Source organism: Canis lupus, chromosome X, assembly GCF_011100685.1.
Source record: "Canis lupus familiaris isolate Mischka breed German Shepherd chromosome X, alternate assembly UU_Cfam_GSD_1.0, whole genome shotgun sequence".
In the NCBI taxonomy this organism is placed as follows: Eukaryota; Metazoa; Chordata; class Mammalia; order Carnivora; family Canidae; genus Canis; species Canis lupus.
In genome coordinates, this window is record NC_049260.1 from 80,521,668 (window position 1) to 80,534,233 (window position 12,566).

Genomic DNA, 12,566 nt, shown 5'->3' on the forward strand with positions numbered 1-12,566 from the left:
GTGATATTGTTCTTGTGTGAATATATTTGAATAAGGTAATTTGTGACCATCTGTGTGAAAGTAAATGCAGTGGTTTTTAAGTAAATAAATGAAATTGTGAGCTCATGTGCAATTCATTATATAAGCATATTACTGTTTGTGACAATATTTTGTACAGGTAACTGAATGTGAGTGTGCATGAATAAATGAAGTGAGTATATCTAGAGTGTGAGTCATTTTGTACTTGTTTCTGTTTTTAAGTGAATCTGTGATTATAATCCTGTGAATGAGTGAACATGGGGCCATTTTGTGTACGTGAACTGTGAGCCACCAACTGAATGTATGTTGTTAGTATGTGTATATGTGTGAGTAAATCTGTCAGAATGGGTGTGTGATTTGTAAGCATGTTCATGTGAATGAATGAGCATGTGCATATATGTGAGCTTGTCCATTTGTGAGAGCAAATATGTGAACTTACATCTGAAAGTATTTCAATATTTGAGTATTGCTTCAAATATCTGTGTTCAACTGTATTCTTTTTTAAAAAGATTATTTATTTGAGAGAGAGATAGTGAGAGAGCATAAGCAGGGTAGGGTGGGGAAAGGGAGCAGCAGCCTCCTCACTGAGCAGGAAGCCCAATGTTGGGCTCAATCCCAATATCCTGGGGTCATGACCTGAGCCGAAGGCAGACGCTTACCTGCTCGAGCCAGCCAAACACCCCTCAACTGTGTTCTTAGAGTTGTGGCCATGTGCATGGTGTTAGCATGTTTATGAGATTAAGTGAATGTGTGTCAGTTTCACTGCTGTGAGCTAGTTAACAGGTGACTATAACTATAAGTAAAATATGAATGAACATATGAGTGTAAGTGCATATGAGTATATTTTCTTCTGTGAGTGAGCATCACAGATGTGAGTGTATATGTGAATGAGTTCCTGATTTTCATCATGTTAATATATATGTGTAAGTAAATGTATGATTGGGAGCACCTGAGTATATTATATATTTAAGTCCCTGTGTTAATGAATTGTGGACATGGTCATGTGATTGAGTGAATGCTTGAACATGTCTGCATGAAGGAATGGATGTGTGTGTGTGAATGTGTATGTGTCTTTAAATGTTAGTGACTTTTGGAGCACCTGTGTGGCTCAGTCGTTAAGTGTCTGCCTTTGGCTCAAGTCATGATCCCTGGGTCCTGGGATTGAGCCCCACATTGGGCTCTCTGCTCAGTGGGGAGTCTGCTTCTCCCTCTCCCTCTGCTCCCCACTCATGTGCTAGCTCTTTGTCTCTCAAATAAATGAATAAAATCTTTTAAAAAATGTGAGTGACTTTCTGAGCATATTTGAATGAATGAATAGCTGAGCATGTTTTATAAGTGAATGTGTGAGCATGTGTATACACATGAGCATGTCTTTCTATGACAGTTTAAGTGTGATCCTATCCATAAGTGAGTAGGTTATTGAGTGTAAATTTGTGTTTATTATGTGAATATGTGTTCTCATCTCTATAAATTCATTTGCTAGCATGTGAAAATCCTATTGGTATATTAGTGAGCGCATAATTATGCTCTTCATGTGATCTTGATAATGTTTGATTATATTTGAATAAGGTCATTTGTGAACATGTGTGTGAGTGAATGTGTTTTGAATTAGTGAGATTCTTAATGAGTGTATTGTTGTGCAACTGAATATGAGTATGTTGTGTTTGTGACAATGATAATTTATGTGGGAAAGTTAATGTGGGAATGTGTGTGTTGTAAATGCAATGCGTGTGTCTGCAGTACGGGTGAATTTGTAATCACTTTCAAGTGTCTACATAAAATGCATCATTATGCTTATGGGAGTAACATATGAACTGTTTTGAACAAATGCATGAGCATTTGAATGTGAATATATGTTAATATGCGTATGTGTGAGAATTTGTCAGTGTATGCATTTGAATAAGTAAATTAAAAACATGCTAATATATGAGAGAATGTTTGTGTGAATGTACTTGAACACTATATATTCATAAGAATGAATGTGGGGCAGCCGGGGTGGCTCAGCGGTTTAGTGCCACCTTTGGCCCAGGGCGTGATCCTGGAGACCCAGGATCGAGTCCCACGTCAGGCTCCCTGCCTGGATCCTGTCTCTCTCTCTCTCTCTTTCTCTCTCTGTTTCTCATGAACAAATGAATAAAACCTTTAAACAAAAAGAATGAATGTGTGAACTTAAACATATGAGTTGGTGTTAGGATGACAACATTTGAGTGTTGGCATGAGTATTTGTGTTTTAAAGTGTATGTTTCATGGTGGATATGAGCATGTTTTTGCGTGAGTGTCCATATAAGCATGTCCCTGACTTTCACAATGTTAATATGCGTGTATAACTGAATGTGTGATTGGGAACATCTGAATATATATATTTGAGTTCCTGCGTGAATGAATTTGTGGGCATGATCATGTGATTGAATGAATGTCACCATGTTTGTGTGAAGGACTGAATGTGTCAATGGGTGTGTCTGAATATATATGTTGTCTGTGAATATGAGTGATTTTGTGGGCATATTTCAACGCAGAAATGCTTAAACTTGTTTGTGAATGATGAACATGTGAGTGTGTGTATGTATATATGTCCGTGTAACAATATATGTGTGAGACTGCTCATGGTGTCTTGCTGTAATCAAAATTTTGTGTGTAAATGAGTATTTTGGTATATTCCTTGTACGTATAAATTGTGAACATGGGGATGCCTGGGTGGCTCAGTGGTTGAGCCTTTGGCTCAGGGTGTGATCCTGGAGTCCGGGGATCGAGTCCCACTTGGGCTCTCTGCATGGAGCCTGCTTCTCCCTCTGCCTATGTTTCTGCCTCTCTCTCTGTGTCTTTCATGAATAAATAAAATCTTAAAAAAATAAGTTGTGGACATGTGCAGACATGCCAGCATGTTTGTGTATAACAAATATATAATGGGCCTGTTATCCTGTGTATATGTGAAAATATTTGAGTAAGGCAATGTGTGCAAGTGTGTGTGTAAAGCAATGCATTTTATGTCTTTGTGATTTTTTTAACTTCTTGGTGACTGTAAGCTTGTTTGTGTGCAAGTGATATTTAAGCATGTTTCCACTTGAGACAATGATATTTTACATGTGTAAGTGAATGTGTGATTGTGGATATATAAACTTAATATGTGTGGTGATGGTGTATAAGTGATTTTTTATTATATTTATGCTTGTGAATATGTAATAATTCTTCTATGAGTCACTGAGTTGTGGGCATGTTTATGTGAAGGGATGTGTGAGTGTGAATATATGTGAGTATGTCTACATATATAATCTCTAATGTTCATTAGAGTAATAAATTATAATCATGTTAACATGGGTCAATGTGTGATCCTGTGCATATATGTGAGCATGTACACTTTTGAAAGTGAACATGTGAACTTGTATACAACTTAGAGCATGCTAGTGGAAGAATATTTGAGTGGTGAAGTAAATGTTTGTATTAATATGTATGCATTCAGTTGTAAGCATATGCATGGATGATACCATGTTCATGGGAGTATATGAATGTGTATTGTGTTCATTTTCTGAAAATATGAGTGTATGTGTGTACCGTGTAGGTGAAATGTGATCATGTGACTGACTGTATGTGAGTTTACTCATGTATTAATGCTTGAGCTTTGTGGTGAGTATAAGCATATATGTATGCAAGAATATATGTGAGCACGTTCCTGATTGTAGAGCCTGTTAATATATGTGAAGAGACTGGGTAAAATGGGAGTACTGGAGTGTATTAGTGTATGTGTTATAGTAAACTTGTCTGTCATTTGAGTGAGTAAATTGCAAGTGTGTTAATGTCAGTGAATGTATGAGGATGTACATATATATATGCATATAGATATTTTTAGCATGTACATTTGTGAGTGATGTTTATGCCATCTTATACATGAGTGTGAATGTGACAATTTTAGCATTGAAGTAAATATTTGTGCACTCATGCATGTGTGTGAATTTCTTAACATGTTTGCATGATTCCATCTTGATTTGAGTATATAAATATGTATCATCTTTGCTTCAGCTTGTTAATGTGTAAGTATATTGTGTGAGTAAAATGGGAGCATTTAACTGTAAATACATGTGAGTGTGTATATGTGTGAATTACATTTGAGCTTCATGGTTAGTATATGTGTGAGCAAATAGGGGATTATCTTCCTGATTGTGAACATGTTAATATGCATGTCTAAGGGAAGGGCTGAGTGGGGCATCTGGGTGTACATATTTGAGGCCCCGTGAATCTGTGCACATGCGTATGTGATTGAATGTGTCAGTGTGCACATGATGAATATATCTACAAATGTGTACACTTGTAAGCATGTTTTTGTGGGTGAGTGAATTATGCATGTGTTTAGTGAGTGTTTCAATGTTTCGGCACATGTATGTATGTAAGAATGTGTGTGACAATTTATGTGCGAGTTGATTTATGGGCAAGAATGTTATATAGCATGTAAATTTATGAGCTTAAAGTAGGTATTTTTGTGCACTCATCTGTATGAGTGTGTGAGCATTTGCGTTATGTTAGCATGCTTGTGTGTACTTGAGTGTGTATTTTTTATGTAATCTTGTTAATATGTGAGTAGATTTGAGTGAGGTAATGTATGAGCATGTGTGTTTGTATGTGAGTAGATGTATTTTATGTATGGAGGTGAAGGTTTGAGCTTTTTGGTGAGTGAGCATGTTCTTGTGCCACGAATACATGAACATGTAAATTTCAGTGACAATAATTTGCATGGGTAAGTGAATGTATTTGTGTAACAGCAACAAATGTGTTTGTGTATGAGTTACTTTGTGACCATGCCTGTGTATGTGAGTGGGTGATAATGCTGTGAGTGAATGCAGTGTAGGTATGTTTGTTTAGATGAAACATGTGTGTGTACATGAAGGCGTGAATATATGTATGTCTCCGAGAATTACTAAATTTGTCAATGTGTGTTTTTAGTGAGCAAACTGTGTTACTATGAGCGAACATATGAATGTGTGCATATATGTGAGCACAGTTATACATGAGAGTAAATAAATGAATTATACAGGATAATATGGTAGTGTGACAATATTTGAATGAAATAAATCTATGTGTTCTTTTATACGTATAAATTTGTGAGCATGTGCATGAATGATAGCATATTCATATGAATAAATGTGTATTGTGTTCATTTGCTTGAGCTTATTAATGTATGAGTATATTATTTGAGTGATGGTGAGCATTTGAGTGTATCACAGTATGAACGAATGTTTAAACTTCCTGGTAAGTGTGAGCATCTCTGTGTGTGTCTATGTGAGCATGTTTCTGTTTGAGATTTTGTTAATTTGTTGGTGAAAGTGCATCGATGTGTGTGAACATCTGAGAATATTTATTTGTGTCTTTATGTCAGTGAATTTGTGTGTTCATATGATTGAATTAGTTGAGTGAAAGAATAAATGTCAATGTGCGTATGTCTATATATCTGTGTACTTATGAGCATACTTGAGACTGGACATGTGTTTTGTTAGTGTCTAAACATGTGAGTGTATGTATGTATGTGAGCATTTCTATGTGTGACAACAGGGGTATCAGCCAGTGGGGGGGCTGATAGTATTTTATTGTGTAAATATGTGTGTTTAAAGTGAGTATCTATGTATGACCATCTATATGAGGGCTTCTGTAAGTATATGCATGCATGCTACCATGTTCATGTATAATGAGTGGGTATGTTTGTGTTATCTTGTTAATATGGGAATATATTTGAGTAAGGTAATTTGTTAAGTGTGTATGTAAACAAATGTGCTTTTATGTATTGAGTAAATCTGTGACCCTGGACAGTGTGATCATTTTCATATGCAAGTGAATATGTGAACATGTTCCTGTTTGTGACAATGAATCTGTAATCCTATTCATGTGCATGAGTGAGTATATGATGATGTTCATGAGAGTGAGTGCTGAGCAAGTTTGTTTCACTGTTTGTTTTTATACTGAATGTGAGTGTGCAGTGGAAATGTGAGTATGTCTATGTGTGGGAGTAATCTGGTCACCGTGTATTTTGAGTGAATTTTAAGTGTGCTAATGTGAGCACGTGTGTGTGTTCTTATATGTGAGCATGACCATTCATGAAAATAGATATGTGAACCCATACATGTGAGAGTCTGTTAGTGTGATAATTAATATTTGTGTGAAGTAAATGTTTGTGTATTCAAACACACACCTAAAATTTGTAAGCATATGCATGAATGTTAGTATGTTCACATAAGGCAGTAAATATGTACTGGGTTCATCTGTGCGAGCTTAACTTGTGGAATTCTCACATGAATTTAACATAACCATATGAGTGAAAGTGCTTGTGAGCTTATTTACATGTGACTGAATGTTTGATCTTCACAGTGGATGTGAGCATGTCTATGTGTGTGTATGTATGTGAATCAGCTCCTTATATTGAGTTGTTTAATGCACATGTATAAATGAAGAGGTATATAGGAGCATCTGAGTGTATGTATCTGTTTCCCTGTATGAATAAATTTATAAGCATGCTCATGTGACTAAGAAAATGTTTAAGCAAGTTGTGGGAAGGAATGAATATGTCAGTGTCCATGTGAGTGTATATTTGTTGGAGAAGGTCATCAAGAGGGTGTAACCACTGGCTGACCCACAAGGTAGACTCAAGCAATCATAAGCTCCTTACTTTTTCCCCATCTTTGGAATTTACATGCTACCCACTATTCTTGCACTAGGAACCATTTCAACAATGTGACCTAGAGAGAATGATGTGTTGTTGAGACCATTTAGACTAGATATGTGACTGAACCCCACTTAAGGCCTCTATGTGAACTTTTAAGATTATGGTGGATGGGTACAGAAATCTCCTCTTGCAGCCACTTAAGACAAGCCTCATATATGTTTCCTTGCTTACTAAACCTACAACCTACCAATCTGGAGTGGTCTGCCTCTTTCTTTTATCATTTCTTGTCCTCCCTATCTGGGGGCCTGTTTCAAATTTCACCAGAGGAATCTCCAAGCTTACAAACCAATAATTGGTAAGCCATCCAGGAGACCAAAGAAATGGGTTTTAGGAAAAAGGCATTCACAGGGAAAATCCTGGGTTGGCCTTCAACCTCTGTGTGGATAGGGGTGGCCTGTTAGAGACTTGTGAACCATATGTGAGTATGGGGATGCCCTGAAAACACTAGCTGGTCTAATGCACTTGTTTAAGTAACTACACATAGTGCATTGTGGCAACAACAGGGAAAACAAACAGCTGTGGGCTGGCCTCTACTATGGGCAGTTTGGCTGGCCACTGATGTCCAATTAAAGGCTAAAGCTCAAGTTAGAAAGCTGGAAGAGCCAAGCTTAGAAGAATGTGTCAAGGTCCATGACTCTGCTAGCTTTGAGGCTGACAAAAAGGTTGGAGAGCAAGATATGTTCAAGACCAGCATGCTGTTTTACAAAGCTAGGAGGATTCAAAAATGACATGGATTAAGGTCCCAGCACTTGTGACAAAGCCTGATTGAGATGCTAAGAGGTGGAATTTCTGGAAAGGTGAAAACAAGGGGAGATGTGATGATTGACAGTGATGGAGTAAGTACTCTATGCTGTCTGATCCCTAAAACAAAGGAAAATTTTAAATAGTAATTACCCTAGACTTCTGATAATAGAGAAATATATCTCAAATCTACCAGGAGAAAAACTTGCATTCTCTCTCTGGTCCTTGCAGTTGTAAATTTTACTGTGCCTTTGAAATGTAAACATCCTAGGAAATGCCTACAACACTGTCCACAATTGACTGAGACTGAAGAAAAAAGGGAGAAAGAGGTTTCTTAAAATCCAGACTGTTATGAAGTTCCCTTGCCCAAAATCTAGACCACAGCTTCCATAAGATTACTCAAGGGCAAATACAAACCTTAAAATTTTCTCAAATATTAGTAAAAAGCTTTAGCCACAGGAGTGGGTAACCTCAACTTGTTTCATCTGCCAGAGACACAATTTGAGTTCAGCTGTTATTTATAAAATAGTTTTGTATTGTACCTTGATTCATGGTTCCAGTTTTAGAACAAAAATTATGGGGTCTCTGTGCCTGTCTGGATGTTTATGTGTCACAGAAATAACCAAATTCCCCTGCCAATTGCATTATCATGAACTCTCATCAGATCTCTAACCATGGCTACTTTTATCACTTACAGATAATTGTTTTACTCTAATGCTTTTGCAGAAGCAGTCCTGCACGAGTGCTTCATCTTCAAAGAGATTCATGGAAAAGACTCTGACAAGTACAGGTTTGTAATAAGATCATACCACTGAAGTGAATAAAAATTTACAGAACTCTAATAGAAAAACATGAATTCATAAAACTGCTAACAAGAGAGTGACATGAATGAATTACACAAACTTGAATGAACTGATGGGGAAGATTATAATTTTTATGACTTTTTGTCTGAAACATTGATTCTTTTGTTTTTCCAGATTTAAAAAAAAAACTTCTCTCTCTTAAGCTATCCAAAATTTGCTAATATATACCTTTGTGAACAAAGATGATCCCTACCCGAAACCTCCAGAATTCGTAAACTCCTAGTGAGTACTCTTATTTTCATGGCAATATATCTATTTGCATAAATTCACTAAGAATCTGTTCTTCTTGTAATTGGACACATTTAGAAACACTGGTTCTATTCCCAAGGCTTTGACTGGAATGTTGTATTTGAGAATGTACATAGAATCAAATATGACCAGACAGCTTTAATGAACAGCATATTGTGGTAAGAACCTCTCTTCCTATCAAGGGGTATTGGAGAATATGTTCCATCAACCCACCTCTGCCATGGCTCAAACCCTCACTTTGACTAAATGGTATGCCTGTTTGCATCAGAGGAGCACCCTGTCCACCAGCCCACTGCCTCTAGAAACACAAATGCTACTAGGCCCTATAGAATATGTAAATCCTCCCATGACGTCCACTAAATTCCTGTGGCAGCCGGAGGCCCACCCATAGAGAGAATGAGGAAAATGCCCACTGATACCTGGAATAGACAGGTCTAGTCTCAAGTCAAGGCAACCCATCAGCACAGACTAAAGTCACTATTCAGCCTAACCCTGACACCATCTGGAGAGGAACAGGAATGAACCACAGCCAGGGAGCTGAATTGAGAGCAATATGGCTGGTGATCTTTCCTGAGTCCTGGCTATTAACCCTTTACACTGACAGCTAGGCTGTTCTACAGTGATCAACCCCATGTCTTGAACAATGGGAAGCCAAAGGGTAGATGATCATGAATAAGCCCTTGTGGGATCAGAATATATGGAAAGACAGTTGGATTTGCCTGCAAGAATCTGAAGCAGTCCTCACTGTTTCCCATGTCCCAGATCATAAGGTGCTGACAGGCCCTGACAATCATGAATCTGATGCTCCAGCCTGGGTACAAGCTCTAGCAACTTGCCCTTCAGCAGACATGGTAGATTGGGTGCACAGAAAGTGGCCACCGTAGTGCCCAAGTGAGATGGTGTATTGCCAAGGATGATGGATTGCCCTTCAAATGCAGTGACTTGGTTAATGCAGTAACAGCATGTCCTACATGTTCTAAACAATGCCCAAGGCAACTGCCAAAGGCATCTGGGGCCATCCCTTAAGAGTTCTTAACCAGTGAAGGATTGGAAAATTGATTATATTGGCCCCCTCTGAGTGAAGGTTCTATATATGCTTTAGTTTGTGTGGACACTGCATCTGGCCTAACCCAAGCTTTCCCCTACAGCCATGCAAATAAGGCTATTACCATTAGGGGATTAGAAAAGCTAAGTGCCATATATGGATACCATCATTGAACAGACAATGATGGGGGGCATATTTCAAAGGTCCTGATGGGCAAGACTGGACCAAAGAACATGACACTGAATGAAGGTTCCATTTCCCCTATAACCTGCAAGTAATAGGATTGACAGAAAGGAAAAATAGAATATTAAAGCAGCAGATTAAATTACTAACAGGTAAAACCGCCTTGACCAGGAAGACTAAAGTACTATCCTAGGTCTTCATACATTTGAATGATCACCCAGTAGGGCCGATTGCCCCATATGCCAGACTGGAGACTCCTACCAAGAAACCCAATACCAGAAAGGTATGTAAGTTGCAGAAAACAGCTACTGCTCCAACTTTCACCATAGATCGTCATTCCATGCTGCTGAGAATACCAAGACCCATCACACCTGGGAAAGGCATTACCTACTGGAATTTGCAATGAGGTGTTCCACTGAAATGGGTGACTTATTTTGCAGCCCTGAGAAGGAACTACTCAATTTGCAACCCTGAGTGAGAAGGAACTACTCAATCTCCACTGGGATCCTATTATCTACATACCTGGATTAGAACACACACCATTAAAAGAAGGGAAAGAGCAGGAGTCCTGGTCAGAAATATCCCATCCCTAGTCCATTTCCTCACCCATGACAGTGCAATCTCCCCTAGCCAACATGTATGGTACTCATATATGGTGTATACTACCAGATAAAATTCTTTTTTTAATATTTTATTTATTTATTCATAGAGACACAGAGAGAGAGAGAGAGGCAGAGACACAGGCAGAGGGAGAAGCAGGCTCCATGCACCGGGAGCCCGACGTGGGACTCGATCCCAGGTCTCCAGGATCACACCCCAGGCTGCAGGCGGAGCTAAATCGCTGCACCACGGGGGGCTGCCCCCAGGTAAAATTCCTAATGCTGGGGCCACATTAACACCTAAGGATCAGTCAGTCCACAAATGTGATTCTTATAGAAGGAGAAGACTCCTAATCAAGATTCTATTAAATATTTGTCTTTTCAACCTTAGACTTCTGCTGCTCTGGTATTCAGTCATGGGATGGGCCCTGATGGAAATACCTTTCTGCAGTGGGGCCCACTCACGTGACCAGCAAAGGAGTCAATCCAAACGTAGGGTATGTAAGCAGTTAAAACTCCTTAGGATGGCTTTAGACATTGCTACTGCCTCATAGGAGAGACATTTACAAAAAGAGAGAGAGAGAGAGAGAGAGAGAGCCATGTACCATTACCCAAACAGAATGTTGTATGTTCATGCTCAATGAATCTGCTAACTCATCATCTTTATTTTTTTAATATTTTATTTATTTATTTATGAGAGAGAGAGAGAGAGAGAGAGAGAAAGGCAGAGACACAGGCAGAGGGAGAAGCAGGTCCCATGTGGGGAGCCTGACGTGGGACTCCATCCCAGGTCTCCAGGATCACGCGCTGGGCTGAAGGCGGTGCTAAACCACTGAGCCACCTGGGCTGCCCTCATCATCTTTATTGAATCACATGAGGCCACAAGTGAATGCCTTGAGTGATCCAGCCTTCAGCCTAGGGGAACTAATAAATCTGTGATTTGGATCATGGGGCTCTTGGTGGGAAAATCTGTTACTTATTGGGAATCATTATATTAATCTATCATTTCCCTTGCATGTGCTTATAATATTGCTGTGATATCTGCCTCCAGTGAGTCCAGATAGCCACCCAATGAGCCACCTCTTACTAAGAAAAGCTCTTGGTGATCACTTAGGGCACAAGGTAAAAGAAGGGGACATACAAGATTGTAAGAGCCAGGGGGTGCCTAAGTGGCTCATTTGGTTAAGTGTTTGCCTTCTGCTCAGGTCATGATCCCAGGGTCCTGGGATTGAGTCCTCCATTGGGCTCCCTGCTCAGTGGGGAGCCTGCTTCTCCCTCTCCCTCTGCCTCTTCTCCCTGCTTGTGCTCTCTCTCTCTCTCTTAAATAAATAAATAAATAAATAAACAAACAAACAAATAAATAAATAAATCTTGGAAAAAAAAAAAGATTGTAAGAGCCAGTCATGAAGGACAGAATGTTGAAGGAAATCATCAAGAGGATGTAACTGCATGTGGACCTGTGAGCTGGACCTGTACAATCAGAGGCTCCTTATTCCCTCCCTTGTCCTTGAAATGTATATTCTGCTCACCTTTACCCACTAGAAGCCATTTCAAGGATATAACCTTGAGAAATTCATGTATTGTTGAGACCATCTGGACCGCCTATGTGACTGAACACCATTAAGGACTCCATAGAAATTCAAGATTCTGGCAGGCAGGTGTGGAGATCTACTCGTCTTGTGGCCACCCAAGACAAGCCTTGTATGTAAGTTCCCTTGCTTATTAAAATTGCCACCTACTAACCTGGAGTGGTCTGCCTCTTCCTCTGGTCTTTGCCCTCCCTGTACAGTGGCTGGTTTCAAATTTCACCCAGAGAACTCCTGAGGTTGTCTGAGTGTATGTAGGTATATGAGTGAAATGCTTATCATGCTTGTGTGAGCCAAAGAGTGAGCTTTTCTTATGAGTGCATGTTTGAACATTTGTACATATGTGAGCATAAATATAACAGTTATGCATGAGCCCATTCATAGGTGAAGGTGTTCTATCATGAGTAAAGTTGTGCTTAAGTATTTGTGTACACTTACATGTATGAGTGAATTCGTAATCATAAAGACACATATTAGTGTGTTTGTGTGTAGTGAGTATGTGAGTAGATTTGGGGGTATGATTCTTATTAGCATGACTATATTTGTGTAAAGTCATGTATGAGTATATGTGTGTCATTG